Source organism: Saccostrea cucullata, unplaced genomic scaffold, assembly GCF_032062105.1.
Source record: "Saccostrea cucullata isolate Sc308-1 unplaced genomic scaffold, CSIRO_AGI_Scuc_v1 ctg19961, whole genome shotgun sequence".
NCBI classification, from domain to species: domain Eukaryota; kingdom Metazoa; phylum Mollusca; class Bivalvia; order Ostreida; family Ostreidae; genus Saccostrea; species Saccostrea cuccullata.
The window spans coordinates 32,501-37,622 of NW_026929076.1; the positions used below are offsets into that span (position 1 = coordinate 32,501).

The following is a 5,122-nucleotide window of genomic DNA, read 5'->3' on the forward strand; positions in this document are numbered from 1 at the left end:
TAGAACAACCATTCAACAGGATGACACCTTCACTAAGTTTAATATTGGCGGGTCCACCTGGACCCTTCATCAGCACATCTAAGCCCAATAACGCTTCATCTTCAATTTCAGCCACAACTAATTCTTCCTCAAACTTCAATTCTCCCAATTCAAACTGGAACTTGGCTTTCCCCATCTCCTTCAGAGGTTGGCCATTTATACTGGTTAACATGCAAGACTTCTCTAAGTGGGGTCGTACATCCTCAGGGATCTTCCTGTAGGCTCGGTCTGACAGCACCGTCCGGATAGCTCCTGTGTCGACTGTAAGCATGACCTTCATGCCTTGAATCTTCCCTTTTATGTAGATGCCCTCACTCCTCACGAGTTGTCTTGCAATTTGTGTGATACCTTGATCACCAAGGGTGGTTTCTCCTGTTGGTTGTGTTGTCTCCTGCATTTTCCTATGACCGTTATCTTTCCCATCAGTTTGGGTCACTCCCTGGTCAACAGGAGTGACCCTCTCTAGTTTGACGACATGTGGGTCAAATTTGGAGAGGAACTTTGCATCAAGGTTTCATCTCCACTTCGCTGGATATCGTTGGGTCGTTGTTGATTGGCAGTACTAAGAGTACTCTGTTGGAATCTCCCCTCGTTGTTACGAGTTTTCTGTTGATTCCTCAGTGGACAGCTCCTGGCAAAGTGTCCGTTTTGGCCACAAGCAAAACAAATTCCATTATTTGGTCTACTTGTTTGAGGATCTGCTTGTCCCTTGGGTGCTGGTAGGTTACCATGGTAAGGTGATCTTACATTGAAGGCACTAGTGGGATTTTCCCTCCTCCCTTGCCATTGGTTGGAATCAGATGACCTCTCTGTAGACTGTGTCTGTAATTGAGATCTGATTTGTTCCTCTACCAACTGCTTTACCAGATTTTGAAGATCTCCTTCCTGTATGGTGATAGTCCCTGGAGCACCTGTTTGGTATTTCTGTTGTGCAGACTTCCATCCTGTTGATTGCTTTTCCTGTGGCTTTACTGATTTCTTAACAGGTTTTTGCTTGACTGGAGCATTGACCTGTCTTGTGGGTTTCTTTTCCTTCCTGTCACTGTCTTCTGGATTATGGGGATATCTGGTGGTCTCCAAGTAATGTACCACGTGATATACAGCATCCTCGATTGTCTCGGGCTCCTTATTCAGTTCCACATAAATCCTTGTCTTCTGGTCTCGAAGTCCTAGGAGGAATCTATGTAACAAATCCTCCTGTCTGATTGAGATGCCTCTGTTTTTGTAAGCTTTGTCATACAAACGTTTAAGCTCAGCAGCATAATCCTCGGCTGATTCACCAGGCTGTTGGTTTCTGCGAGTAAACTGCATTATGTAAAGTTTGGTAGTCTCAACTTCACCAAATCTGCTTTGTAGCTCCTTCAGTAGGCGTTTGTAGTTACTTAGGACTGAGGTGGGTAACTGTCCGTATGCAAACTCCCCAGCTACTCCTTGTAGCCTTGGGAGGATTTCTCGCAGTTTTTCCTCCTGTGTCCAATGCTCAATATGGGCGACAGCCTCAAATCTGTTGTACCAAACTTCCCATTTTTCAGCTTTTCCTGTAAAAGCTGGTAACTTCACATTTGATTTATGGCCTTTGTAGGTTGGTTGGAAAATTTCACTGGTCCTGACACTGCCATTTGATGACCGTCTCCTGGGTATTGGTTCTATCTCTTCCTCTGAAGATGATGGGGATTGATACTGGTCCCTGGGTGTTAACTGGGTTTTCCTCCTCTGATGTGCCATGCTCCTCGCAAGGCGGTCAGAGGACTTACCATTTTCCAGATTCTCGGTAGCATAGTCAGTGTTCTGTTGGGCGGTGAATCCAGCAAAGGCTGTCTGGATAGCTGATACAATCTGACTGGTCATTTCCTTCAAGGCTCCTTTTACTACATTGTAAATACCAGGTGAATTGTCTCCCGCATCGTTGGAAGAATTTCTTGTAGGAGTTGGTTGTTCTGTTAGATCAGCGTTTCCCAGCCTCCTCCGTAATCCAGGTCTTCCAACATGCCTCACTGGTGTAGGCCTTCTCACTTCACGTAGATCTGCATCTCGCCTAGTGCTTGGTAGTGATGGACTGCTTCTCATATGGACTTCAGCTCCAACGTTGATTTGTGGTCTGACAGTATTTGGCATGTCATCTTCCTCAGATGACACAAATTCATTCGCTGTAGTTTCATAATCTGTAGTTTCTCCTTCAGTGACAGTCAAGGTTCCAATGTTCATCTCATCATCTGTAATCTGCTGTATCTCCTCATGATCAGCTTGACTTCCCTCTCGTCTAGATTTTGTTGAGGCTTGTTGTCTCCTCTTCACCATCTTTGTAGTTAGAGATGTTCGTTTCACTGGATTTGTGGTACCAACACTCCTTGGTTGGAAGTACAAATCCTACCGGCGACGCCAAGTGTAACGGGGGTGGGGGCAGGCGGACGGGGTCTCTCCTACTACTATACTGCTGGGACCGCCGTCTCCCTCACACTCTATCTATAGGGGTTGTCTTATCTTTCGTGGCAAGGCTTGCGTTACACAGCTCAACCCGAGCTCAGGAGGGCTAGTATGGCACAGTGGTTCAAAACTCAATACTCTTTAAATGTATTTCACAACACACTAAATTATCTCCCTTTAATCAATGAACTCAGATAATACCCCACTGTCCAAAACCTAAACCTCCTGTTATTAACCCGCGCTCTCTAAGTTACACTAAATTTATAAATGCACGAAATCTCTCAGTTTTACTTCTCTATTTGTCAAGCTCGTTACAACCTAGACCTACGGAAGTCACTAAAATTCTTAAATTATCATTACTCAGTTCTTATACTCTGTTAAATCCCACAATTTCCATCTTGTTGGAAAATCACACTTTGATAAAACCTTATAAATCTCTGTACTTGAAATGAGACAAAATGCAGTTTTACAATTTATTAAAAGAATTATCTCTCAATTAAACAATCAACAAACAAATTCTAAGCTCTGTCTCAGTCTGTCTGTGTCACCTATTAGTCCTGACTTACCTAAAACCAACCTCAATACAACTCACAAAACTCTTATTTCTCAGAACTTCCTTCCAGACCTCCTGGATGAAAGTAAAAACCAATAACTAAAACTTAATCCCTTAAACCTAATTAATTCCTAACAAATTTCAAACACCAGTAATTCCTGCAAATTTCCTAAGTCTGAATTCCACTTAAAAACAGTAGCAAAATTTAGAAATACACTAGCTTCCTTAGCTAAATGTATAAATTACCTAAACAATTTCAAGTAGTTCTAAAATTTAACAACAATTTACCATAAATTCAAACAACCAGCAAAATTTAACCAAGTCCAATTCTCAGTTAAAATTCACTAAATCCTGACCAAAACTTCCTTTAAAATTCCACAAATATTCTAAAAGTTCCTAAAAATCCTTAAACTAACCCTGGCTCTTCTTAAAATAAAACTAAAAAGTCATTATTAAATCTAAATTCAAAACGCCCAACCCATACTAACTCCTTACCCCTAAAACACGACTTCTCTAAACAAACCAACCTAGCAGAAGAGCAAAAATTCCTTGAATCTCTCTCTTTTATACCATAACATGACGTAAATGTTGGAAACTGTTGGACATGTTGGAAAACGTTGGAGAATCTCTCGTGACATTTCCCGTAAACAGCAAAGTCTATAGAAAAATCTAATAACTACATACAAGACAACTTTTCTGAATGAAAGTAATCTCCAAATACATTCTTCAATTAGAATAAGTAAATTAATCTCCATTTAAATCAACAAATAACACAATTAACTCCAAAAATCCTAAAACTATCGTAACTTTTACGATCGGGCTCGACCTACACAATTTACGACCGCCAAGTTCGTAAACAAATCTACCAGTTTATAAACTGCCGATAATTAACTGATAACAAGTTAAACTTCAAGAAAACATGATTTCATCTATAAATCTATGGTTCATCTACTACAGAAGACCAATTAAAGTCCCTGAAACATGAAGTAAGCTAAAATAACACCACAACTTTACTACTGCTATGATCAGCTGATTTCTACGTAACTCAAAACATGTACAAACTACTTCAACTCACGTAAATCACTTAAACTTGTCAATAATCACCTATCAATTACATGCAAACCATAAATCAGTACATATTCCTGCAATATCAAATAATTATAACACATATACAAATTCATCTTAACTCTCCTACAATGTCAACAATAATCAGGTTCAATAACTCTGTATAAAACTAATCTGTCAAATCTCTGGACCGTTACAATACTCCATAGGTGGTGGCAAAATTAATATTTAATTTTTCATACACTATTATAATAAAAAAACACTTTGCTATTAGTTTTCAATTAACTAAATTTTACTTATTTTAACTAAAACTTATTACCTTTCCTCTTCCTCCTTGTTTGAGCTGGCATCTTCAGTTTCTTGAAAAGAAAAGAACAAAGAAATTACATTAAAATCATTTTTCTTAATAATAACACTAAAATGGTTACAGATGTTTCTTATTCAATACATTAAAATGATTAAATTTTATCTCTTGTTATAGACATGATAGAGGAAAATCAATTCACTGTTTCTTTCACCTCAAAAAGCTTACTGTTTCAAAAGAATTTTTAAAGTGTGCAAACATTTATTGCAAAATTTATTGACAATAATGAAGTTCAAAAAACATCTTTTTTCTCTAAAAAAAATAATCAATTTTCTGTAATTAAAACTGGAAATACAACAAAAAGTACAAACATTTGTTTAAGCCATATCACATTAATATTTTTAAGTAAATTTTTCATCACCAAAGTTTAAAAAAAAACTTCACTTCATTTCACTACTTATGTAAATTCCCTGGCAATCTCTGCAAATTACAAATTCAATTCAATGTGTTACACTTATCTCCATGGAAATTTAAACTGGTCATTTACTTGCATATCCCAACTTACCAAAAAAAATTTTTAGGTCACCACTAAGTGACCTTAAAGTGTGACTTCTTGCACTCATGTGCAGATGTGTTGAACACATCATGCGTCATCCAAACACACAAATAAACATGTTAAACAAAGATTTATTTCAGTTTAACCTATTATGAGAGTAGGCTTTTATAGGAGTCAAGAT

The 5,122-nt window shown here is 38.1% G+C and overlaps 1 long non-coding RNA gene across 1 annotated transcript in view; it reads right to left on the bottom strand.

Annotated features, from left to right (window-relative positions):
• The window catches only part of LOC134279729 (uncharacterized), a 10,945-nt gene extending 5,831 nt beyond the window's left edge, over positions 1-5,114 (bottom strand). Inside the window, exon 1 of the long non-coding RNA XR_009994743.1 lies at positions 4,401-5,114. This is a non-coding gene — a long non-coding RNA (uncharacterized LOC134279729). The remainder of the gene's footprint in view (positions 1-4,400) is intronic.
• Positions 5,115-5,122: the final 8 nt, after the last annotated feature.